The sequence below is a fragment of the Leuciscus leuciscus genome (assembly GCF_965113295.1).
Source record: "Leuciscus leuciscus genome assembly, chromosome: 5".
Classification (NCBI taxonomy): Eukaryota; Metazoa; Chordata; class Actinopteri; order Cypriniformes; family Leuciscidae; genus Leuciscus; species Leuciscus leuciscus.
The window spans coordinates 32342443-32370051 of NC_138729.1; the positions used below are offsets into that span (position 1 = coordinate 32342443).

Below are 27609 nucleotides of genomic sequence, written 5' to 3' on the forward strand. Positions count from 1 at the left end.
TGGGAAAAATGAACATACTGAAAAAAGCATGAGTGATCTGGCCCAGTGTAGAAACACACACACATTTTATATAATCTATATCCATGTTTTACTAAAGGGTTCCTCAAATCTGGCCCTGGAGGGCCACTGCCCTGCTTAGTTCAAACCCTGATCAAAACTACCTGTAATTTTCAAGTAATTCTGAAGACATTGATTAGCTTGCTCAGATGTCTTTGATTAAGGTTGGAGCTAAACTGTACAGGGCAGTGGCCCTTCAGGGCTGGATTTGAGGGACCCTGTTTTACAATGTCCTTGATTTTACTTACAGTAGAAAATTAGTGATCAAATGTCTGTAAATTTACCCTGTTTACCTATGGATGTGACATTCTTTAAATTCCAGAAGTAAGCCGCCACCATGAGTACGGACGCGGAGATGGCCATTTATGGCAAGGCTGCCATTTACCTTCGTAAGCCTGAGAAAGAGAGAATTGAGGCTCAGAACAAACCATTCGATGCCAAGACTGCCTGCTATGTGGCTGATGGCAAAGAGTTGTACCTCTAGGGAACAATCAAGAGCAAAGAAGGTGGCAAAGCCACAGTTATTTTGCTTGACACTAAGGAGGTACATTTTAAAAGATGCTCATATTGCACAATGTCCCACACACACACACACACACACACACACACACACACACACACACACACACACACACACACACACACACACACACACACACACACACACACACACACACATATATATATATAATATATATATATATACTTTTTTTTGTCTATCTATTATCTGATTGATCAAATTCATAGGAGAGAACAGTAAAGGAGGATGACGTCTACCCAATGAACCCTCCCAAGTATGACAAGATTGAGGACATGGCCATGATGACCCATCTCAATGAAGCCTCTGTGCTGTATAACCTCACAGAGCGTTATGCTGCATGGATGATCTATGTAAGTTCTGAAACAACAAACAAAAGCATTTAAGTTATTTTTGTCTGTGTTGTTGCAATCTGACCACGTCTCTGCTATTTCAGACCTACTCTGGACTCTTCTGCGCAACTGTGAACCCTTACAAGTGGCTCCCAGTGTATGATGCAGAAGTGGTGTCTGCCTACAGAGGCAAAAAGCGTATGGAGGCCCCACCCCACATCTTCTCTGTCTCTGACAACGCATATCAGTTCATGCTGACTGGTAAGATCTGATTTAGAAGATCTGAATTAAAGTTTTTTTATAAAACAATTACTAAAACATTATTACATTTTGAATTAACAGACAGAGAGAACCAGTCTGTCCTGATTACGTATGTATCAAGCCTTCAATTAGAGTTGTGGAGAACAGTTACATATTTTCCTCTTGTGGAACTTCCACATGTCTTATCATCTTCTGTCTTCTGATCTCTCATGAACCAGTGGAGAATCTGGTGCTGGATAGACTGTGAACACCAAACGTGTCATCCAGTTCTTTGCCACAGTTGCAGTGTCAGGTGGTGAAAAGAAGAAAGATACTACTCCTGGCAAAATGCAGGTATGAGATATAAAACTACATACATATTGTTTTGAATGATGGTGATTTACACTTATCTCACATGATACAGTATGTGAATTTGTGAAATGCCTATAAATAGTGTTTAGTCATTACATAAAAAAATATATAAAAAATATAAAAATAAAAACTGAAAACCCTTCAAACATCACAGGGCTCTCTTGAGGACCAGATCATTGCTGCCAACCCTCTGCTTGAGGCTTATGGTAATGCCAAGACTGTGAGAAATGACAACTCCTCTCGTTTTGTAAGTTCACTACTTCTTATTTACATTTAGTTCAATTAGTCAGTTGGTTTGGATTTTTCTATAAAGAGATTTTGTTTTATTGTTATCATCATTAATAATAATAATAATAATAATAATAATAATAATTTGTTATTTTGTTTTAAATAGGGTAAATTCATCAGAATTCACTTCGGAACCACTGGAAAACTGGCTAGTGCTGACATTGCGACATGTAGGTAGACATGATTTCATTGATTCATCCTGAACATTTGTCTTTATCTGTCACTCTTCAGATGATTGTGACTCAAGTACATTGTCTCAACAGATCTGCTGGAGAAGTCTAGAGTGTCATTCCAGCTTCCAGATGAGAGAGGCTACCACATCTTCTACCAGATGATGACCAACCATAAGCCAGAGCTGATTGGTAGGTGCACATATTTCATTAAATGTTTCAGATAATATTGTAAGATACTCTTTCATAAATGCTGTGTATTTTACAGACATGACGCTCATCACCACCAACCCCTATGACTTCCCCATGTGCAGTCAAGGTCAGATCACAGTGGCCAGCATTGACGATAAAGAGGAGCTGGATGCTACTGAATGTGAGTCATTGCTGTTTGAATATTTACATAGTCTATTTAAATATGGCAGAAAAGATCATAGAGCTCATTCTTCTCTGTAATTTTCAGAGTGCTATTGACATTCTGTACTTTAGTAATGAGGAAAAGATGAGCATCTACAAGTTCACTGGAGCTGTGCTTCATCATGGCAACATGAAGTTCAAGCAGAAGCAGCGTGAGGAGCAAGCTGAGCTTGATGGCACAGAGGGTAAGACTAAATTGTACTAATGTGTGTCATAACATGCAGTGCTTTGAATTGAGAGATCCGTATTTCTATTTTTACAAAGAAAAGGGTGGTTTTCATTTAGTTTTCAAGACAAGAAAAGGGATGTTTTTTTGGCAACTGTTTTTATTTAAATTTTAACAGACGCTGACAAAGTTGCCTATCTTCTGGGTTTGAACTCTGCTGATATGCTGAAAGCTTTGTGCTACCCCAGAGTCAAGGTCGGAAATGAGTTTGTGACCAAAGGCCAGACCGTGCCACAGGTATAGTAACATTTCCAGCATGCCATGTGTTTAACCTAAAATTCTGGATAATTATTGCAAAAGCAGAATAATATCCACTCTATTCTACTGACAGGTGTACAACTCCGTTAGCGCCTTGGCCAAATCTATCTATGAGAGGATGTTCTTGTGGATGGTCATTCGTATCAACCAGATGTTGGACACAAAACAACAAAGAAACTTCTTCATTGGTGTGCTGGACATTGCTGGGTTTGAGATCTTAGATGTAAGAATGATTCTTTTATCTCTTTTTATGGTAAATTAAATCATATTCAGAAGTCAGAAAATTTTTCTGTTATTTTTTCCTCCAGTTCAACAGCATGGAACAGCTGTGTATCTGTCACATTCTGGGTTTTGTTTCTTGTTCCTGGTTCTCGTCTTGTCATGTGATTCCCTGTTTGTCATGTGATCCTGCCATGTGTCTTGTCATTGGTTTATCGTCTGATTATTATTCACAGGTGTCCCTTGTCTTGTCGTTAGTCTTGTGTATTTAAGCCCTCATGTTTGCCCTGTGTCTTGGTCTAGTATTGAATGTTTCTAGTTGTGTTTGTGCCTTGTCCAGGTTCTTGTTTTGAGTTACCAGTTTACAGTCTTTGTTTGATTTTAGTTTATTGTTATTAAAGTTGCATTTGGGTCCGCTCCATCTTGCCTCCAGAGGATTCATTCGTTACAGATAGTGATGGCCAGATCGAGGCCTCGTGAAGCAATGAAACAGTTGAACCAAATGTGCCATATTGTTTCGAGGCTTCGAATCAATCCGACACCCGTCTCAACGGTGACACCTAGTGGTCACTTGCAGGTGTTGATCTGAAACAACCTTGACGAGCCATTAAAAAAATGTGTTGTTTTTTTATTATTATAATTTTCTAATATGTGAAGATTGTAACCTATAGGCTCCTCACTGTGCATAATGTTATTTTGGTCTTGCAAAATGAATATTAATAAAAGAAATCAAGCCACAATGTCTCACTTTTTTAGAGATTTTTATTCAAAAATATTAATTTCTCTGCTGTGGAAGGACTTAGACTACTTCTTTTTTTACAGATAATTTCTCCAGCCTTTGAAAAAATCCTCTCACAAGGGACACTTGTTTCTGGCATGCAAAGATATATATATATATATATATATATATATATATATATATATATATTGTTTTGGTGATTTTCCTTTTATTGTGACAGGACAGTAGAGAGATGACAAAAAAACGAGGCGGGAAAGGTCCACGAGCCGGGACTCGAACTCGGGACGCCCGAGTGCAAAGACGCTACATGTCGGCTCACTGACCACGAGGCCATTGACGCAGACGGCGGAGATACTTTTTTTAGCTAGGACATACAAATGAGGAAAGATTACTGCTATCTCTTTCCAGTTTCATTTAAATTCCAGTTAAATTTAAATGCAAGCCTAAATAGCCTATAACTAATCAAATCGCACTATGTCACTATATCACCAAAAATCCGCTATCTCAAAATCAAACTCCTCTCACAAAAACCCACGAGGTCAATATGCGTTGATTTCACTTTTATACAGATGTGCGACTGTGTGGTCTGTTCCCGACCGTGTCAATCAAACGCTGATTCGGCGGACCACACCTGATGAAACACTTAGTGAAACACTTCGAGGCTTCGTTTGGCCATAGTCACGTGACATAGGTGTTTTGAATCACGCTTCGGATCAGTGTTTCGAAACATCTGCGCTTCGGGATCTTGCAAAGCTTCGGAACGACTGTTTCGCGTCAGCCATCCTTAGTTACAGAATACTAGACCAAAAACATGGACCCAGTAACTAAACTCTGCTCCATCTTCCAGGATGGCCGCCCTATAGAGGACTATGTGGGTGAGTTTGTGGCTTGTTGCCACCGGGCCCCGCTGGACAACAGGGAACTCCAAGATTGTTTTTGGATGGGACTGGATCAGGACGTGAGTCTTTATTTGCCTGAGGTTGACCCCAGATGGACTCTCGCTCAATACATAGATTTTGTTTTGCTATTTTGTGGGTCTCCCTTCACAGTGGGCGAAGCTGAGCCCGCTTTTCCTGTCAGCCCTGTCAAGCCCGGTAAACCAGAGCCCCGTAACCGCCCTGGATTAGATGCTGGGATCATCTGGCCCGAGCCCGCAAGCTGGTGTCAAATAGCGCCGATCTGTCATCTAAAATGTTCGACCCAGCCCTTATGTCTGTCAGGGGGCAGTCTGTCAGTCTGTCTATCAACTTCACCAAGGAGAAACTGCAACAGTTTTTCAACCACCACATGTTTGTGCTAGAGCAAGAGGAGTACAAGAAGGAGGGGATTATTTGGGAGTTCATTGACTTCGGCATGGACTTGGCCGCTTGCATTGAGCTCATTGAGAAGGTTTTTACCAGTTTTTGAACTTATTCATTTCCATGGTCCATTCTCAAAATCTAAAATTGTAATCTTCTCCATCCTTGAAGAGGAGTGCATGTTCCTCAAGGCTACAGACACTTCCTTCAAGAACAAGCTGTATGATCAGCATCTTGGTAAAAACAATGCTTTCCACAAACCAAAGCCTGCCAAAGGCAAGGCTGAAGCCCACTTCTCCCTGGTTCACTACGCTGGAACTGTGGACTACAACATTTCTGGCTGGCTGGACAAGAACAAGGATCCACTGAATGAGTCTGTTCTGCAGCTGTACCAGAAGTCTTCTGTCAAACTGCTGGCTACTCTCTACCCACCTGTTGTTGAGGGTAAACAACTGAGTGTTAACATGATTATGTACATAATTTTAACCAAACTTTGATTCAGGGTTGCAGTCATTTCTTGTTTTTTGTTATTTTGTCTCTTTATCTCAATAGAGACTGGTGGCAGCAAGAAGGGAGGCAAGAAGAAGGGTGGTTCCGTGCAGGCTGTGTCTTCTCAGTTCAGAGTATGTGTTTGTTAGAGAGCAAATGTGAATAATGATGCAATTGAAAGAACTTAAGAAGCAGTGACTGTACATCACCTTGCTCGAGACTAGAACAGAGAAATCAACAACTGAGAGAATGTGAGTAAGAATGCTAAATCTTTTCATGATTAAACAGGAAAACTTGGGAAAGCTCATGACAAACTTGAGGAGCACCCACCCTCACTTTGTGCGTTGTCTGATTCCCAATGAGTCCAAGACTCCAGGTAAAGTAATAAAGGACTCACAGATATTCTCATTTTGACACAATATTTAATGTTAATGTATTTAATAATGCTAATGTTAATTTACCAAGCTCATGATGTAAATTATAGGTCTCATGGAGAACTTCCTGGTTATCCACCAACTGAGGTGTAACGGTGTATTGGAGGGTATCAGAATCTGCAGAAAGGGTTTTCCCAGCAGAATCCTATATGGTGACTTCAAACAGAGGTATATATGACACCACATGAAAATACCATTTCCTGTTGGAGACTCTTTATTAGAAGATATAAAGCATTTTGATAAATCTTCCCATCTTCCATAGATACAAGGTACTGAATGCCAGTGTTATCCCAGAGGGACAGTTTATGGATAACAAGAAGGCCAGTGAGAAATTCTTGGGATCCATCGACGTGAATCATGACGAGTACAGATTTGGAACCACAAAGGTTAATATTCAGCTTTACAACTTTCAAAGATTCAGTTATCATGGTCATTTAGCTTATACGGGGGGTAAATCAATATATTTTAATTTATTGTTTTACATGAATTCAGGTGTTCTTCAAAGCTGGTCTCCTGGGAACTCTTGAGGAGATGCGTGATGAGAAACTGGCTGCTCTGGTCACAATGACTCAGGCTCTCTGCCGTGGTTACCTGATGAGGAGGGAGTTTGTGAAAATGACAGCGAGGAGGTGAGGAATGTTCTCAAACTCTGTGATTTAACTATTTCAGTTAGTATAAAGCTTTTTCAGTTGGAAGTTGTACAACAATGATTCATAACGTGCATTAATTTATAGTGTTAATTAGGGATGTGTTGAAAAAAATCGATTCACCAATTCTGAATCGATTTTCATATTAATTTCTAAAGATCGATCTGTAACTCAGAGGATCGATTTAATAATAGGCCTACATTTTCCCCGTGAACTTTAACTTTCCGCATCATTGAATTCACGCATGCGCGCGAGGTGGAAGGACATTAAAACAACGAACATATGGCGGTCAGTAACGTTTAGCAAGCGGTTGCTTTGAAAACTCCAGAAACGCTCAAAGCTGCGATCTGGCACCATTTCGGGTTCAGAAGCAAAGCAGAGAACGAGCTTGACAAAAGCAAAGCAATTTGCAAAGCCTGCCAAATGGAGGTGAAGTATTGTGGAAATACTACTAATCTCAGGAACCACATGATGCGACATCATCAAGACATCATATCCAAGCCCGCCACCGGACCGCAACAGATGACACTGAAACAAACTCTACAACTGCCAACTAATTCTGCACGCTCTGTCAAAATAACTGAGGCGATTGCGGGCTTCATTTGCAAAGATATGCGCCCGTATTCTGTTGTTGAGAACGTGGGATTCAGGCGGCTAATGAAGGTAATGGAACCAAATTATGTCATTGTGTCTCGCAAACGTCTGTCTGAAGAAGTGATCCCCAACATGTACCAGACAGTAAAAGATGGTGTAAGCTTAAGACCGCAGAGACCGCATTACGAGTGACACCTGGACATCCGTAGCTACGGAATCATACATGAGTGTGACAGCACACTACATAGACGAGCTCTGGAACCTCGTGTCTTACGTGCTGCAGACAACCGAAGTTCAAACGGACCATCGCTCTGTCAGTCTAGCTGAAATGTTAACCAAAGCTATGGAGGAGTGGGGGCTGATGAGTAAAGACCCAGCCATAGTCACTGACAACGCGGCGAATATGGTCCGTGCGGTTGAGATTACGGGGCTAACCCACGTCGGCTGCTTCGCGCACATAATCAACCTGGCCTCGCAAGCCGGTCTCAAACTGCCGAATGTTGCACGCCTTCTTGGGAGAGTAAGGCACATCGCAAAGTTCTTTCGTCGCAGTACAACTGCCACCCGTATCATCAAAGAAAAGCAGAAGCTACTGCAGCTGAATGCACACAAGCAGCGCCTCCGCTCCCACCACGCGCATCACGCGCTGTGCGTAGGGCACCAAGTGCTGAGGGGGCACCAAAAATAGCCTAATGAAAAAAATAAAATTATAATGCTGATATTATTTCATTAGCCTATAGAAATATTATTAGGCACATTTTAGCCATGTATATGTAACAAAAAAGGGGGAACAAGATAATTTAATTGCTCTAGTCTAGAAAGTACCGCCCCCCGTTCCCCGTTGGATGGTCCGTGCCGGTTGTTCGCGCGGGCGCCTTTGCGAATGCGAAGGACGCGTTCGCACCATAGACTGTAAAAAATATGGACAAAGCGTCTGTGACGTCACCCATAGACTTTCTGAAGAACGGGTTTGAAGCCGTTTATGGGGGGTATGGGTGGCGCCATCTTGGAAAATCTTGGGAAATCCTAACCCCGCCCACCTTCTGACGCAGCGCGCGTCACTCAGCTCGCTCTGCTACTTCGGTTATCTCTGTGTATATTTAGGCAACGAAATATGTTATAAAACACCATACTAACTCTTTTCGTTTTCATTTAAAGAAATCTTAAACATTATAGCCACACAAATGTGGTTCAGGCAACGCATATTGATTATATTCACTGCACATAACGTTTGCCTATTTATAACAAAACAAACAAAATATAAAACACAAACCTGCCTCTTTTCGTTTTAAATATAAAAATATTAAACATTTTAATATGGTCCAGGCAATATGTGCATTTGTACTAAACAACAGATGTTGCACTAAACAACATTACAGATCATATTCGTTGTATTAATTTAAAATGACAAAACTCAACCCAGTCTCTTTTTGTTAAATTTCAGTTTTATCAATATTAGCCATTATAAAAGTATAAGTAAAAGGTACAAGAAGCTATACAAATAAAGCAAACAATTCTGTCAAACATACAAAGTCAGCGCTCGATCTAGTCTAACCATACAATGGTAAAGTTAAATAGCTTATAAACTTATGAAACTTCCCCTCAGCCAAACCGATTGGCCAGGGAACAAATTATAGATTTACAAGACCAAAAATTGCCCGTTAGATATACACAAGACAAATTATATCTCTCATGTTTAACCACTACAGAGACGTCAGAGTCAGCGGCAAACGTCCGAACGACTAGCCGAGGAAAGGCTGTTCCAGGCAGGGTACATGAACGCCGAGCGCCCGGTCATCGCTGGATCTCACAACTGGATACAATTTTCATAAATCTTTATAAATAAACCACAGATTTGAGCTTTAAACAACTACATTCTCGCCTGAAAAACTCTTAACTACATTTCATGATACAGAAACAGTAGTATTATGTCAACTGTATTAAAAAATGGCGCTTCTTATGTTGTCATTCTCCGTGGCGCTGCCTTGTCAGCTGTCAATCAAGCTGTCAATCAAAGTTAACCACGCCCTTATTGTCATACATTTTATATCTAAATACGATCTAAACTAACGAGTTAGAAAAAAATTCACAGCCCTCATGGTTGTCAGGCACTCGGAACCTATCGAAAAATACAATAAAAGTCCATGGGACCAACCTGTAAAAACATGAATTTATGCTGTGAAAACGGACATTTTAACATGGGGGCTATGGACATTTGCTCCCTTTTGGGACCTCCCTCTAGCGGATTTTCGATGTATTGCAGTTTTTCGCACTTCCGGGTAGGCTTCATTTTTCAGATCAGAATGTTGGAGTAAGGGGAGGCTGCAGACCTGGAGCCGGTAGATATACGCCCCAAGCAGTTTTACGCCCCTGGCAGTTTTACGCCCCTGCTGTTCCTGATGCGTCCAGTAGGGGGAGGCTGTACATTGACACGAATTGATTGAGGTATAATAAATAATCCGCTAAAGTTATTGTTGTTTAGCAATGATGCAACATTTATTATTTATAAACGAATAGCTTGATAGAGCTAGGTAGATATCAATTCATTTATTTATATCAATGGATAGGTCTATCATTTATTTCGAGAGACAAAAAGTTCTGGACGGTCAGGTTGATGTTCTGTCTGGCTTAAATTTATAAGTTATAGCTTACCACGTGTAAGTTTAGCTGCCCCTAGTCTTCTCTACTCACTTTCAAAATTAATTTTCTTTTGAATGTTCTTTTGTTGCCCGTCTTTATCTTGCCTCTTCTGGTAAGACTCCTTTCTGGTTTGAGTTGTTTCTTATAAAATGAGATCTAACTATCTCATTTATATCTAAATATACATTTTTCTTAAAATAGCGTACTGATCTGGATTAAAATGTAGGCTGTGTGCACTTAAAGTGGGATTTTTCTTTGCCAAGTAACTTGCATGATGCATCCCAGTGTGTTTGCTTTAGCTATGGAAATATCTCTCTCTCTCTCTCTCTCTCTCTCTCTCTCTCTCTCTCTCTCTCTCGAAACTTTTATAAACTATAAACACCCATCTCTTTTTTAACTGCATTCCAAACCAATAGCTTCTCTAGTAAATAAATGACTTACAGAGACATACAAGGACATGTTTTTAATGTCATTTTTTAAATTTTCTCTGCACAGTCCATCATCAGTGGCCAAAAGAAATCAAAGTGTCTTGACACTTTTTCCAAAAGTGTTCCACCAACAAGTGCCTGTGCCATTGTACTTTGAAGATCAGGAGCAAATTGATGCAATCCACACTCATCTGACATAAATTCTGGGCAACACACACACACACACACACACACACACACACACACTGTGACTAGATCAAATTCACCATGGATGTCCTTTTTATATTTTTTTAAAGTTTAGCTTTTTTTAATGAAATACACACATGAAATGCAAATTAAAAAGGCAGTTTGTGTTCTCGTAACACTTTCTTTTATGTGGTCTGTGACTCATGGGGTCAGTGATTCTGCAGGGTCTCCAATAAGTATTATAGTTTATCTCAGTTGCTTTGGTGCATTTCTCAGATCACACCTGAAATCACATCATCTTTCACTTGTGCACATCATAAAAGCAATTTCTCATTTTATACAAATTGCAAATGCTTTGGTACATTCATGCAATTCATAATGTACAACTGTCTGCTGTTTCCTACATTATCAACTCTTTATGTCTTGTTGATCAAAATATAGGCCTATTATACTATTTCTCTGTTGAATTGTCATACTCCTCAAAACATCTAGGCATTAGTTCCTTGCAAAAGTCATTAAATGCAAAATGGCTGACTAGTTGTCATAAACTGTTAAGCATGTTTTCAATACATTTCTATTACACTTTATTTTGTAAATGTGTCCTGAATTGATGAATTGCGGAGGTGTATTTAGAATTTCACTAATGAAGGAAAAAATGAATTGATATAATGAATAATGATGAAATGTACAAAAGCAACTGTGATAAAAAATTAAGGATTCAGGAATTTTATACAAAATTTAACAGTGAGTCCTGCTGCTTTTGAATTTGACAAAATAAAATTCACCATGGATGTCCTTTTTACATTTGTTTGTTTAATTTTATTTCAATTTTTTATCAGTGAGCAGAAGCACTTTGACAGGAGGATAGAAAAACAGTTAAAGCAGAGTGGCAAGCCATAGGGGAGTCATCATAATTCATAAATGGTGTTGATAAATAATGTTTTTGTGAACAAAAATATTGTCTCTTTCTTATAAATGGCCCTTGGAATTTTAGAAAAGGGATAAATTGTGTTTGTCTTCATAAAATGCTATGAAGGACACTGTTTTGTAGCTGTATGATGACTAAGTGAATAGTACAGCAGATATTTAATCCAGGATCCATATGATTACACGGTGCTGTATGTCTAATGGGCTAAATATGTTTAATATCTAATTGTAACTTTATATAAATTCACAACAACATATTTCACTCAGTCTCCTGTATAAAAACATACAGTGAATATTCTATTATTATTAATTAGTATTATTATTATTACTATTTATTCAATATTAATGTATTCAATATTCAATTAACTATTCTATAGTAGGTCATATATCATTACTTGTCATCTGATCCAACTATGTGTGTTATTTTTTAATTCATGAAAACAAATAGTCTTCTGTATAGGCTGAGTGAAGCCCAACCTAATATCTAGAGATATTTTAATCCATAGTGCAGTGCAGATTTATACTAAAACGTTTAATATTTAAATTAACAAAAACCACAAATTCGGGCAAAATCTATGAACTGGACGGTTATTATTGTGTAAGTTTTGAGCATCGATTTAATGGTGTTATTTCGCAGCATATCCCCCTACTGGACGCATCAGGAACAGCAGGGGCGTAAAACTGCCAGGGGCGTAAAACTGCTAGGGGCGTAGATCTACCGGCTCCAGGTCTGCAGCCTCCCCATATAGGAATGTTGCCGCTTGGTTCGCACGGGCATGCGCACGGGCGCCTGACGAAGTTTGACAGACAGACAGTAGGCAACTTTTTTGGAAATGGCCCCGAAAAGACAGCAGGAGTCAGGATCTGAGAAAAGAAAGAAAAAGAAACTGCGAGATGATGCCCGTGCATCACTTGCAGGTAAGTCCATGTTTGATCATACGGGAAATGTGCTGCATGGTGCTGCTGCTAATCGTAATGCGCCTCGAACTTGCTGACGTTAATGTTAGCAAACTATGTTATTATTATAACTTATACCTTCGGTGCAAGCTAAATTGAGATTTTACTGTTAAACATTACCTATTTCACAAATAACTGACGCCAGCTAGCTGTTACTATCTTTCTTTAGATATTGAGCAGTAGTTTATGGTTTATTTTGACGTGACGGTGGTTAATACTTTCTCAGTAAGTTAACAGTTAACGTTAGCAGTCAGTGCAGTGCACATGGTAGGCTAACAATTCCTGTTAAATATATATATATATATATATATATATATATATATATATATATATATATATATATATATATAAAATATAAAATGTCTTTATGAATGATATAAAGCAAACATTACTGTTGAATTGTGTGCATTATTGCACCTCATTCTATTATGCTTTTATATTATATTAGATTAGATTTATCAAATAGTTGATAAATAAGGAATAAAGGGGGAGAACTGCTTGGCTGCCATGCTTTCAGTTTTAAATGTTTATAATTTTTTCCGGTATAAGATTCTTTGTTTGAATATTTTGTCTAATAAAAGTAATTTATTCAAAGTGACATTGAATTTGGGAAAAACATGTCTGGTTTATTTTGATATTTTTTTTTATTTTGCTATTCTGTTTACTGAAGAAAAGTTTGCACTTTCAAATGTGTGTGTGACTGTGTGTGTTGGCTATTCTACATATGTTTACAAAGTCAGCAAAGCTGTGAAGATTTTACTTTCTCTTTTTAGTGTTCTTAAGTTTTATACTGTGATGCTGCTATTGTGTTATTGGTATTGAGTTATATGTTTGGTAATAAAAAGTTAAACTGGCAAAAACAAACGTTTTTTTTTTTCTCGGGGTCGGGGTGGGGGGCATCATAAAGGAATTATGCTTAGGGCACCAAAATGGCTAGCAGCGGCACTGCACACAAGCTCAAAATTGATGTGGTGACTCGTTGGAACAGTGCACTAGAAATGCTTGAGCGCTTTTTAGAGCAGCAACCCGCGATCTCTGCCGCTCTGCTCTCACCTGATGTGTGGAGAAATGAAAAGGATCTTTGCAGCCTGAAGGAAGAGGACATAACAGATGCAGAAGATGTGGTCAGAGCTCTAAAGCCAATGAAGACAGCCACTCAAGTGATGTCAGAAGAAAAGTGCCCAACTCTCTCAGTGATAGCACCTCTGCATGCTCTGCTGCTGAAAGAGATGACCAGTCTCCCAGAAGACTCCAGAGTGGTTAAGGACATGAAGGATGAGATCAAGAAAAACTTAAGCACTGTGTGTGTGTGTAAACTTCATTAAAGACATTATTGTCCTCCTCAGGGGGGATAAATTTATCAAAATGTGTGAAATTTAAATTCCAGGTATGTAAACAAGAAGGACATGCTGTACGTAGCTTCAGCTATTGATCCACGTTTCAAAGCTCTGCCATTCCTGAATGAGGAGGAGCGAGACAGGACCTTCTCCAGACTGAAGCAGTGTGTGGGATGGAGGAAGATGCATATAATGTAAGTAATCATTTTAAAAAGAAACTCAGTGGAAAAAGTCCACTCTCTCTTTCACTCACACACACCTCCATAAAATACAAATTCTCTCTCTCTCTTCTTACACAGCAAGATGATGCTGCTGATGAAGTTGATGGAGTGGAGGAAGAGGTGGAACCCCAACCTCCGGCACCCAAGCAATCCAGTGCTTTGGAGTCTCTCCTTGGGGAAGCCTACAGACCACAACAGGAAGTAGGACCACAGAAAACTAAAGCGGCAGAGGCAGAAGACGAGATCAAAAGGTACAGGGCAAGGAGACCTGCGGGACTGCAGGACAATCCTCTCATCTGGTGGCGGGAGAATGAAAAGGAGTATCCTCTTTTGGCTCGCATGGCAAAGCGATATCTCTGTGTCCCAGGAACTAGCGTCACATCTGAGAGGGTTTTTTCAACTGCAGGTGATATCATTACTGCCAAAAGAAGTTGCCTTACACCTGGGCATGTCAATGAGCTACTGTTCCTGCAGAAGAATCTTTCCATTCCTGAGTGATGGCAGTTCACACTCTCGGTTAAGTCAAGTTTATTTGTATAGCGCTTTTCACAATACAGATTGTATCAAAGCAGCTTCACAGTATTAAATTTAAATAATACAACAAAGTTTGTTTCAAGAGGAATTTATTGATTGATAAAATTAAATTAAATATCCCCAAAATATCCCCACTTGTTATAAACTATAAAAGTAAATATAAACTTGTTAAGACAAGTTTAATTTCCAGTTTATTTTTATTTGCACTTTAATAGACAAGGTCTTTTCCAGTTTTTATTTATTTTTACCTACTATTTTAGTTTAAAATGACCAGTTTACACAAATACACTTTAAAGGCAATTTAATGTCTTATACCTGGAGTACTTGAAGGTTTTACACAAAACTGTTACACACTTGTGTTTTCTAAAGGTTTTGTAAGTTCAAATTTTATTTACATTCTGTGTAATGTTGTATGTTTACTGTGAAGCCAGTAACCAACAATCTGTTTACATTTGCACTGGCTTAGAATAAATGTGTTCTAAATGTTGATCATTAAAATAAAAAATAAAGGTGCATTTGCATCTGAACTGTAGGAGCTTTTTGGAAAATTCTTAATGTCATTTTTAATAATACATCAGGTTCGCGTCTAAATAATCGGTCTATTGCTGCTGATATACCTCTGCGTCCTCTGTCGTCTACACCAGTGCAAGTTTGTGAAAGCAGTTGTATCAACACTCTGGAAGGGGGATTGTTCTTTACAACCATCAATTCTCCATTAATTTGCAGTTGAATGTCTATAATAATAGTATCAATATGTTGCATAACTACAGTCCTGTAATTCAGGTAACAGCTGGAAAATAATGCTTTTTTCAAAAACACTTATCTAAATCTCGAAGATCGGATCAGATCGGATCGAATCAAATAATGATAATCGATTCAAGATCTTGAGAATCGGAATCGAATCGATTCTTGAAATTTGAATCGAAACCCAGCCCTAGTGTTAATGGGTTATCAATAAAAGTTTTCGGTCTATGCAAGCCCATCTTTCTTGTCAAATAGGCTTTTAAATTTATTTTAAAAATACTCTATACAAGGGTGTTTCTGCAACTACGGGCACTTTTGACTATCCCAATTTTAAAAAGATCAACCTCTATGAATTTCAATTTTAACCATCACAGTCTGCAATACATATAAAGATTTACACAAAATAGAATGTAGTCGTTAAGATTTTAATCTGGAACATGTTTATTTTTTATGTTTTTCGGGTCATCTTCTTAAAAAGTGTCCTTACCGCAATGTTACAATAACGTTCATTTTATACATTTTTCTTTAGTAATTTCTATATATTTTTTTTTACATATTTAAATAGCTTTTTCAAATTTGATGCAGTTTTGTAAATACTGATATAAAAAAATAATATACAAAATAGGGAATTTCATGTTTTTTTCTATGCCATGTAAAAAATTTACAGTAACCTTAGATGTCACTTGTTTCCATACACACAAAAGATGACATAATTAACTTTTTATGACAGATGTTGCAATTTCAATGTGTTAATCATCTCAACTTAAGTGTAAAAATATTTTTTTTGCAAATCAAAATGTGAAAAAAAAAAAGAAAATAGAGCAGTGCTGCGGTAATGACATCTTGAGTCGGTAAGGACAAATTTTTTTATGTAAAAAATGGCATGTTTATATATATATATACTAATAAATATACAAATATATACTTCAGTACTAATAATATACTGAATATTTGTCATTTAATATACAGTACACCTTGAATTTGTCTCTACCGCAACACAAGGTCTTTACCGCAACACCTAAATTTGCTGTGGTAAAGACATGTTGCGGAAATGACATTTTTGCTAATATTTTAGCTAATTGGCAGCTATCAAGGGCTACCACATTAGTTTTGAATCTTAACATCTTAATATACATGAATTAAACAGTAAAATACATTTATTTTTAAAATGTAGTTATAAATACACAATTATTAAGCTGAATGGTAAGGACGCACAATAAATACTAGAGCAGAAAAGATGTTTACCTTATTTTTTTGTTATCTTGTGAGTGAGGTAGTGTGGTGGTCCAGTCTGTCAGCAATGTGCTCAAGTGATAGTTTCTGTTTCCATAGAAACTAGACTTGTTTGTGTTCGATAAAATTTCATAATAAAAGCTTTTTTTCATTGTTGCGGTAAGGACTCAAAAGTGTGGGACAGGCACATTTAGTTAAAAAAATCATAAAAATGATCAGTAAATAATACAAAGAATTTTAAGATTCTGTAAATGAATCTGTATATTAAACAATTCCATTTGAAATAATGTCATATTGTAAAAGAATGAGCTAATTTTAAGTATCTCAACATTGAAACCACGGGTGTGGGACATGAGCAAAAATGGTGTTTGGACCTATAAATGCTTCTTAATTTTACATTAAATCATTATTTATTAATAATTATTTATGTCAAGGTGTGTATTGACACTACGTTTATATTTATGAAACATCAAATGACAAATTTTAACATAAATCTAAAATTTCACTTCTGGGACTTAAAAGTGCCCGTAGTTGCAGAAACACCCACAAATAGAAATATTTTTATTGACTGATTTAAAAACAAGTCCATTTACCAATAATTCTGCATTTGAATATCTAAATTGTTTCATTAGGGATGCAATTTACACCCTCCAATACAACATCCGCTCATTCATGAATGTCAAACACTGGCCATGGATGAAGGTTTATTACAAGATTAAGCCTCTGCTGAAGAGTGCCGAGACTGAGAAGGAGCTGGCAACCATGAAAGAGGACTTTGCAAAATATAAAGAAGATCTTGCCAAGGCTGAAGCCAAAAAGAAGGAGCTTGAAGAGAAAATGGTAGCACTGCTGCAAGAGAAAAATGATCTGCAGCTGCAAGTAGCATCTGTGAGTATTCTTGAATTGATTTAATTGAATTTCTGCTCCATTAAATTGAGCAATGTTGTTTCCAATGATATAGCAACCTGTTATTAACAGGAATCTGAGAATCTCTCAGATGCTGAGGAGAGGTGTGAGGGTTTGATCAAAAGCAAAATCCAGCTTGAAGCTAAACTCAAAGAGACAACTGAGAGACTGGAGGATGAGGAAGAAATCAATGCTGAACTGACAGCCAAGAAGAGGAAACTGGAGGATGAGTGCTCTGAGATGAAGAAAGACATTGATGACCTGGAGCTCACCTTGGCTAAAGTGGAGAAGGAGAAACATTCCACTGAGAATAAGGTTGGAGATTGAGTTGGTTTACGATTATACTTAATCTCTGTCTTATATGTTGATGTAGAATATACATTGTAAAATATAAGCTTATTTAAAACAAAAACAAAAATCACACAGGTCAAGAACTTGACTGAGGAAATGGCAGCTCAGGATGAGAGCATTGCCAAGCTTACAAAGGAGAAGAAAGCCCTCCAAGAGGCAAATCAGCAGACACTGGGTGATCTTCAGGCCGAGAAGGACAAAGTCAACACCCTGACCAAATCCAAGACAAAGCTTGAGCAGCAAGTTGATGATGTGAGTTGATTATGCAAACATGTTATTAATTAACTGTGTTTTCTGCTGTCAACATATTTGATCCATCATTGTCCTGTAGCTTGAGGGTTCCCTTGAACAAGAGAAGAAGCTCTGCATGGACCTGGAGAGAGCCAAGAGAAAGCTTGAAGGAGACCTGAAATTAGCTCAAGACTCCATCATGGATCTAGAGAATGACAAGCAGTAATCTGACGAGAAGCTGAAGAAGTAGGAATTCTTTGCAAATTCTTATAAAAATAAGGGTTTTCATTTATTTCAGATCATTCATTGTTTTATCATTTTATACACAGAAAAGACTGTCAGCTTTTCTGTCAGCTGCTCAGCAAGATAGAAGATGAACAATCTCTGGGTGCTCAACTCCAGAAGAAGATCAAGGAGCTTCAGGTATTTTGAGATTTTTTCAAACATTACGATCATTATGATCAGATCACTAAGAATCGAGTTAACGATTTTTCCACATTAGGCTCGCATTGAGGAACTTGAGGAAGAGATCGAGGCTGAGCGCGCTGCTCGTGCCAAGGTTGAGAAGCAGAGAGCTGATCTCTCCAGGGAACTTGAGGAGATCAGTGAGAGGCTTGAGGAGGCTGGAGGAGCCACTGTTGCTCAGATCGAGATGAATAAGAAGCGTGAAGCTGAATTCCAGAAGCTGCGGCGTGATCTTGAAGAGTCCTCCCTCCAGCATGAAGCTACTGCTGCCCTCCGCAAGAAGCAGGCAGACAGTGTGGCCGAGCTGGGAGAGCAAATCGACAACCTGCAGCGTGTCAAGCAGAAGCTTGAGAAAGAGAAGAGTGAATACAAAATGGAAATTGATGATCTTTCCAGCAACATGGAGGCTGTTGCCAAAGCAAAGGTTTGAGAACTGTTTCTAAAATATTTTTAAGAAAATATATAAAATGTGGTTTAGATTATTCGAAACAAGTCAAATGTGTTTACAGGCTAATCTTGAGAAGATGTGCCGCACACTTGAGGACCAACTTAGTGAAATTAAGTCCAAGAATGACGAGAACCTTCGCCAAATAAATGACCTCAGTGCTCAAAGAGCAAGACTTCAAACTGAGAATGGTAACACGTGCACAATATCTAAAAAATATAAATATAAATATATATTTCCTCCACTAAAAATAACTTATATAAACACAGACCTATAGTGGCAAAATTGTTTACACACTGGCATTGGCACACATTAAAAAGATAATGTTAGATATGCAACTTTTCTGAGAGGAGTTTAAGCATGCTGTGGTTTAGTGTGATACAGTCAAACATAAACTAGAGTGATAGTGCACTAAAACCCATCTGCAATTAGTTTCTCAACTGTAAAGAATTGGCACTACAGTCATAAAACAGTTCCCTTTCGTGGTCACTACGAGTTATGTCAGTGACGACGAATGGGGTTTCGCTTAGAAAGCCTCTCACCTTTGAGTATACAAAATGAGCCAATTGCAAGAAAATGCCATGGGTCTGCGGAATTTGCATAGCGTAAGTCCGCCCCACGTCGTGGGTATATAAGGAAGTACGCTGGCAACATGCAGATATGTTTTCGCTTCGAGCCAAGAGTTCTTTTCACTCCTACAAGCCATTCTGAATCATCTTCCTCTACGAGATGAGCGGCTCTTCAGTTTGTTGGTGTGACGGCGCGTTCCAGCGAGATCGCATTGCCTGCTGCTGATCTGTGCAGTGATCTGCCGACAGTGTGTGTGTTTCTCCCTGGGCGCTTCAGCACTCTGCTGAGCTTTTTCCTCTCTCTAAAAGAGCTGCACGCGGCACGTCTTTTTCAAGACGGCTCGCCCGTGTATTTACTGGATGTGGGCGCGTGATTCATCTGCCTAACGGTCACGAGCGCTGTTTCGCGTTTTGGGCTTAATCACGCTCGGCAGCACTCGTGGATGAGTCATGTTTTCATTGCGGGAACATGACCATCGCGATGTTTATAGATCGAGACTCAATGATCTCCGTGTGGGTAGAGTCCCCTCTGCCACACCCCAATCTATCTCTTCCGCGAGAGGGGATACTTTGGCTGGTGGCCAGGGTGATCTGAGGGTTACGGTGTGGCATAATACCGACAAGCATTCCTCGGGCCACGCCCCCCTCCACATCGCAAACCGCTGGGCTTCCGTGTGTGCCTGGTTCCTCTCGGGACCCAGTGTTTTCATTTGGTACTCCAGCAGATGGTGTCATGTCACTCACAGCATCAAAAGGCGGGCTTCATTCCTCTGGAAATGAGGATTCGACTGCGTTGCCTCCCTCGGGAGTGTCAGCGTTAGTCGAGTCAGATCCGGAACGGATGGCCATGCTTTCCCGTGCTGACTCGGGAGTTCTGTCAGACCAGGCCGCTGTGGAATGCTGGTCCTTCCCTGGCCAACACTGACAGAATGCGGAAACTCGACCACGCCCCCACGCAGGGGCGCTATGCCTCCCATGTCCGGGCTGGTCGATCCGCCACGCACACTACTGACCTCGTTCTACGGGCGACATCGGTACCTGCGTGTGGGTCCAGGAATGGGCTCAGCCAGGTTGATGTGAGGGGGTCTGAGAATTCATTTTCTCAGCTCCCCCATGTCCCAGGCTGGGCTCCTCGGCGTTGTGGTTGAGGACTGCACCCAACAGTCTTCAACCCTCCCCTGAAGCGGACTGAAGCCTTCTGCACCAACGGTCATCCGTCCGTGCGGTCTCCTTAGTCTGCTTCCTGCCGAGGCCGCCTCCCTGCGGCTCCTCCCCTCGAGCCTTCAACGGCCCAGAGCAGGAGGAGGATGCAGGAGGGTGGCACTGCCCATCTCCGCCCCTTAGCTGGCCAAACGCCGGGCTAAGCAGCACTCTCGAGACGGGCAGCTTGGAGTTAGCGCTCAAGTTCTTCTCAGGAGCTGGTAGCAGGGCCATTCCTTCCCCCGGTGGAGGGCCGGGGGAGAATCTCTTGTTTCAAGAACTGATGCCCCTTCCTCCGAGCTCCAAGAGGCTGTGGATGACAGTGCGCGCTGCTCACGAGCCTCGCCACTCTCGTCCCCCTCTGTCGCCAGACCCCTGCCAGAGCACGCCCCAGTGGAACGCTGGTCCTTCCCTGGCCTCCTCTGGCAGGACGCGGCTAATGACCGTGCCCCCACATCGGGGCCGCTATGCCACCCACGTCCGGGCCGGTCATTCCGCTTCGCTGCACCACCAAAGGTAAGTCTGTGGTCTGATGACCCTGCTGGCACAGTTCTTGGGAGCCTGGCAAGAGCTCCCAACCTGTTCTGCTGGGTCTCCCGAACCATCAGGCTCGGCTATGCGATTCAGTTTCGCAATGCCCCTATCATGAGAGCGGAGGTTGCCCCCCTACTGGCGAAGGGTGCGATCGAGACTGTCCCTCCAGCCGAAACGAGGTCCGGGCTTTACAGCCCCTACTTCATTGTCCCGAAGAAATCTGGTGGGTTATGGCCAATCCTGGACCTCCGCGTCCTGAACCGCTCCGTTCACAGGCTGCCGTTCAGGATACCTCGGCCAAACGCATTTTCTATGTGTGCGGCCACAGGATTGGTTTGCAGCGATCGACCTGAAGGACGCCTACTTCCATGTCTCCATTCGACCTCGACACAGACCGTTCCTACGGTTTGCTTCGAGGGGCGGGCATACCAGTACGCGGCTCTCCCATTCGGGCTAGCCCTGTCTCCTCGCGTCTTCATGAAAGTCGTCAAGGCAGCCCTTTCCTCTACGGGAACACAGGCTTCACATCCTTGCGAACACAGGGACCTAGTACTCCGGCACCTAGCTCGTCTGGGCCTTCAGGTCAACTGGGAGAAGAGCAAACTCTGCCTCGTGCAGATGATCTCTTTTTTTGGTATGGAAATCGACTCGGTCACCATGTGCACGCAGCTTCCGAGCGAGCGCATGCAGTCACTGCTGACTGTCAACACCGTGGACGAACCTCAGTTTTCTATGGGCCGGGGTGCCCTTTGAGCGAGTTTATCAGTATGTTGTTGTATCAACAGCGCCATGTGCAATAGACATCCTGGACAGGACCCCAGCGCCTTTGGCATGTCAATTGCCTCGAGTTGCTGGATATACGTCTCGCCCTGCACCGCTTCCATGCGTTGCTCAGGGGTCAGCACGTACTAGTCCGATCAGACAATACCGCGACAGTAGCGTACATCAACCGACAAGGTGGTCTGCGCTCCCGCCGTATGTCGCAACTCGCCCGCCACCTCCTCATATGGAGTCAGAAGCATCTGAGGTCGCTTCGAGCCATTTATATCCCGGGAGACCTGAACCGTGCAGCCGACGAGCTGTCTCTCAGCTGATTTGGGATCAGTTCGGGGACGCACAGGTAGATCTGTTTGCCACCCACGACTCGTCCCACTGCAACCTGTTTTATTCCCTGACCGAGGGCACGCTCGGCACTGGCGCACAGCTGGCCGCGGGGCCTGCGCAAGATCAGGGAGGACGAGGAGCAGGTCATTTTGGTTGCCCCGTATTGGCACAACCAGACCTGGTTCCCCGAACTAGTACTCCTCGCGACAGCACCTCCCTGGCCAATCCCTCTGAGGAAGGACCTCCTTTCTCAGGGACGGGGCACCCTATGACACCCTCGTCCCGATCTTTGGAACCTCCACGTGTGGCTCCTGGACGGGACGAGGCAGCTTTGAGTACTCTACCACCAACGGTGTTGGCTACCATCACTTCCGCTAGAGCTTCGTCCACGAGACATGCCTACGCGTTGAAGTGGAACCTCTTCGCCAACTGGTGTTCTTCCCGTCGTGAAGACCCCACGAAATGCCAGATCAGTGTCGTGCTTTCCTTCCTGCAGGAAGGGTTGGAGCGAAGGCTGTCCCGCTATTGCCGCACATCACGATGCAGTTGAAGGTAAGTCTCTGGGAAAGCACGACCTGATCATCAGGTTCCTGAGAGGAGCGAGGAGACTGAATCCTCCTCGCCCTCCTCTCGTTCCCTCTTGGGACCTCTCAGTGGTTTTAACTGCCCTGCAGAGTGCTCCCTTTGAGCCTCTGCAAACAGTGGAGCTTAAGTTCCTGTCAATTAAGACAGCGCTCCTGGTTACATTGGCCTCCATCAAGAGGGTGGGGGACCTGCAGGCATTTTCGGTTGACGAAGCGTGCCTGGAATTCGGGCTGGCTAACTCTTACGTGATCCTGAGACCCCGGCCTGGATATGTGCCCAAGGTTCCCACCACTCCCTTTCGAGACCAGGTGGTGAACCTGCAAGCACTGCCCTCGGAGGAGGCAGACCCAGCCTTGGCACTGCTCTGTCCAGTACGCGCCCTCCGTGCTTACGTAGACAGAACGCAGTGTTTCAGGACCTCAGACCAGCTCTTTGTCTGTTATGGTGGGAAGCTGAAGGGAAAGGCTCGCTCGCTTCTAAGCGAAACCCCATTCATCGTCACTGACATAGGGTTACATACGTAATCGAGACGTTCTTCTTCCCTCCATTAATATCAATATAAACCATTTTCCCCACCATCATTACATCTTACAAATGTTTTGTAAATGTAAATCTCAATAGGTGAGTTTGGCCGTCAGCTGGAGGAGAAGGAGGCTCTGGTTTCTCAGCTCACCAGAGGCAAACAAGCTTTCACTCAGCAAATTGAGGAGCTAAAGAGGCAGATTGAAGAGGAGGTTAAGGTAAATACAGCATAATTAATACAGTACATGCACATACTTGTCAATTACTTTACAGTAGAGACATGCAAATATTATGTGACTTTGTCTCCTAGGCGAAGAACGCACTGGCCCGTGCTGTGCAATCAGCCCGTCATGACTGTGACCTGCTCCGTTAGCAGTTTGAGGAAGAGCAGGAGGAAAAGGCTGAGCTGCAGCGGGGAATGTCAAAGGCCAACAGTGAGGTTGCTCAGTGGAGAACCAAATATGAAACTAATGCCATCCAGCGCACGGAGGAGCTTGAAGAGTCCAAGTATGTATATTATTGTATAATATTCCCAATTCTCACAGATATTTAATAGATTGGAATTCAAAATAATGTGTATTACTTAACAGGAAGAAGCTGGCCCAGCGTCTGCAAGAGGCAGAGGAACAAATTGAGGCTGTGAACTCCAAATGTGCATCTCTGGAGAAGACCAAACAGAGACTCCAGGGTGAGGTGAAGGACCTCATGATTGATGTGGAGAGAGCCAATGGTTTGGCTGCTAACCTTGACAAGAAACAGAGGAACTTTGACAAGGTAAACTATCTGAGTCATTATATGATATTCTCTTTATTGCTGGAATGGGCTTTGTTAAACATGTTTTAAACAAACCGATCCTAAAATATCTCCACCAAAACCAAAGGTTCTGGCAGAATGGAAGCAGAAATATGAGGAAGGTCAGGCAGAGCTGGAAGGTGCCCAGAAAGAGGCTCGTTCACTCAGCACTGAACTGTTCAAGATGAAGAACTCCTATGAGGAGAGCCTGGATCAGCTGGAGACCCTCAAGAGAGAGAACAAGAATCTGCAGCGTAAGAATGAAACCGTTAAATTAGAAAATACTTTAATGTTCTAATTCTAAATTAGCTTTAAAAAGTAAACACGTGATTATGATGACAGATAATATTTTTTCTTTCTATAGAGGAGATTTCAGATCTGACAGAGCAGATAGGTGAGACTGGTAAGAGCATCCATGAGCTGGAAAAGGCCAAGAAGACAGTGGAGACTGAGAAGGCAGAGATTCAGAACGCCCTGGAGGAGGCTGAAGTGAGTATCTGAAGATCAATATGGAATTCTGGCTAGAACCATCATACTGTGTTGTTAATGAATAATTTTATTTTGATATTTAAATGTTGCTTTATTTGTCATAGGGTACACTGGAGCATGAGGAGTCCAAGATTCTTCGTGTCCAGCTTGAGCTAAACCAGATCAAGGGAGAGATTGAGAGGAAGCTTGCAGAGAAGGATGAGGAGATGGAGCAGATCAAGAGGAATAGCCAGAGAGTCATTGAATCCATGCAGGGCACTCTGGACTCTGAAGTCAGGAGCAGGAATGATGCCCTGAGAATCAAGAAAAAGATGGAGGGAGACCTTAATGAGATGGAGATTCAGCTGAGCCACGCCAATCGCCAGGCTGCTGAGGCCCAGAAACAGCTCAGGAACGTTCAGGGACAACTCAAGGTATTTGACTTCTGTTCGACTTCGGGATGTATTAATATGTTGGTATAATCTAACTTTTGTTAGGTTAAGGTCACCAGAAAGCACATTGAAAGCTCATTCTAAAGCTATTGTTATGTTCAGGATGCCCAACTGCACCTTGATGATGCCCAGAGAGGACAGGAAGACCTGAAGGAGCAGGTGGCCATGGTTGAGCGCAAAAATACTCTGATGCAGTCTGAGATTGAGGAGCTGAGAGCTGCTCTGGAGCAGACAGAGAGAGGCCGCAAAGTGGCTGAACAAGAGCTGGTGGACGCCAGTGAGCGTGTTGGGCTACTGCACTCTCAGGTAAGGGCATCTAGGTTTTACAATGAAATTAAGGAAATAGAGAGCATAATTTAAAATGTTCAAACTTTTGCTTTCCATTTTGTAGAACACAAGTCTTCTGAACACCAAGAAGAAGCTTGAGGCTGACCTTGTTCAGATCCAGAGTGAAGTTGATGACACTGTACAGGAAGCCAGAAATGCAGAGGATAAAGCCAAGAAGGCCATCACTGATGTGAGCAACAGTAGGTGCCAAATGTTTCAAAAGACACTTGTGTACTTGAAACAAAATGTGGATCTAATGACTTTCTGTATTAATGCAAAAGGCTGCAATGATGGCAGAAGAGCTGAAGAAGGAGCAGGACACCAGTTTTCACCTTGAGAGGATGAAGAAGAATCTGGAGGTCACAGTGAAGGACCTGCAACACCATCTGTATGAGGCTGAGAATCTGGCCATGAAAGGAGGAAAGAAACAACTCCAGAAACTGGAGTCAAGAGTAAGATAGCCTTTATTCTGATGTTAATAGTTAAGATCTGAAAGGTATAAATTGTGTAATGCTTTAATACTTGCATACATGTTTTCATTGACTGAAATAATTTTCATAATGTCTCCCACTAACTATAGGTCCGTGAGCTTGAGGCTGAAGTTGAGGCAGAGCAGAGAGTTGGAGCTGATGCTGTTAAAGGTGTCCGCAAATATGAGAGGAGAGTCAAGGAGCTCACCTACCAGGTACAAAAAATGTGTAGTAAAATTCAGGTCACTATAATATTTTTATGTTCTAGTCTGATCCATGTTCATTATCTGCAGACTGAGGAGGATAAGAAGAACCTCAACCGACTGCAGGATCTGGTTGACAAGCTTCAGCTGAAGGTCAAGGCTGACAAGAGACAGGCTGAAGAAGCTGTGAGTATCTCATTTGAGAACTATAAACACCCTGTAAATACAGTATATTAAGGTACTGATATAATTGTATGTGAATTTGCAGGATGAACAAGCAAACACTCACCTGTCCAAGTTGAGGAAGGTGCAGCATGAGTTTGAGGAGGCTGAGGAGCGTGCTGACATTGCTGAGTCTCAGGTCAACAAACTCAGAGCCAGGGGGGCAGGGTTTCATAAAATATTGAAGCTTCCCCGGGTGCCGCCATTGATTAGCGGACCATCACCTGCTGTTAGAATTCCATTGACTCCCATTCATTTTGGCGTCACTTTGACAGCGAGTAACTTTACATCTGAGGCGTTTAAAGACTCCATTTGTCCATTATTTATTTCTAAAGAAACACGAAAATGTATAAAATGCTCCATTACCTTGTATCTTACGTTATGGCCCCGTAGAAGCAATTTTTTAAAAAATAGGCTAACGATTGCGTCATAACCATGCGACTCTCTTTCGCACAGTAGAGAGATTACCGTATGGACAGGAGGAGAAGCTCGCGGGCAATCGGGGGGACGTGGAGGCAAAATGACAAAGTAATTAATCAGAATGTCCAGTTTATATACTGTCTATGCTCAGAGCCAAGAGCCGTGATGCTGGAAAGGTAATTTATTTTTCTAATGCATGTATTTTCAAACTTAACATGTATTATCTTTTATTCTAATCATGTTTTTGTTCACTCTCTGTTTTTTCAAGGGCAAAGAGGCAGCTGAGTGAAAAACCTAACATACCATGTACACATCTCTGAAACTGAAATCAATAAACCTTGCACTTCAACAGCTTTCTTTTGTTGTAATTTTTCTTGATTTATTTATTTATTTACTCACTCACTCACTATTGTTTATGTTGTGCTGTTACCATGGGCGGAGCGGGACCAAAAAATCTACCGGGAAATTTCGTAGACCACCGGCCGGCCCTCGGTGGTCAAAAAAAATAAAACATTTTGCTACAAAATATAGCCTTTACTACTAACGTCATAGAACCCTTTGCATATGTGACCGTATGACTCGATCAGCTTACACTAATAAGGCCCGTACTCAAGACCCCAAATTTTCAAGCCTCCCCAAACAGGCTTTCAACTAAATGAAAAGGACGAGCAGAGACAAAACCACAGACTACAATTTTATTTATCAATTAATTACTAAAAACACATTGAGCTCAACATCAATGATAAAAACAATTTAATCACTGTGAATGAATCAGCCCAATGGGCTTCGTTTTAGTCGGTTCACATGGGCCGGCCACCTAT

The 27609-nt window shown here is 41.6% G+C and overlaps 1 long non-coding RNA gene and 1 pseudogene across 2 annotated transcripts; both read left to right on the forward strand.

Annotated features, from left to right (window-relative positions):
- LOC309500132 (myosin-4-like) lies at nt 1–27243 on the forward strand (annotated as a pseudogene). The gene is made up of 40 exons (XR_014211793.1): nt 1–601; nt 805–948; nt 1032–1188; nt 1270–1297; nt 1407–1521; nt 1694–1786; nt 1934–1997; nt 2091–2189; nt 2266–2370; nt 2432–2596; nt 2756–2874; nt 2969–3118; nt 3204–3223; nt 5089–5252; nt 5305–5595; nt 5704–5774; nt 5929–6016; nt 6125–6242; nt 6337–6460; nt 6567–6703; nt 17155–17410; nt 17501–17743; nt 17855–18031; nt 18111–18256; nt 18340–18433; nt 18513–18899; nt 18985–19111; nt 23534–23652; nt 23745–23941; nt 24025–24208; nt 24315–24480; nt 24591–24715; nt 24820–25128; nt 25249–25452; nt 25538–25663; nt 25755–25925; nt 26054–26158; nt 26237–26332; nt 26415–26964; nt 27057–27243. The product of XR_014211793.1 is annotated as a myosin-4-like (transcript).
- LOC309499386 lies at nt 9627–11369 on the forward strand. The gene is made up of 2 exons (XR_014206230.1): nt 9627–9760; nt 10451–11369. It is a non-coding gene; the product is annotated as an uncharacterized lncRNA (long non-coding RNA).
- Nucleotides 27244–27609: the final 366 nt, after the last annotated feature.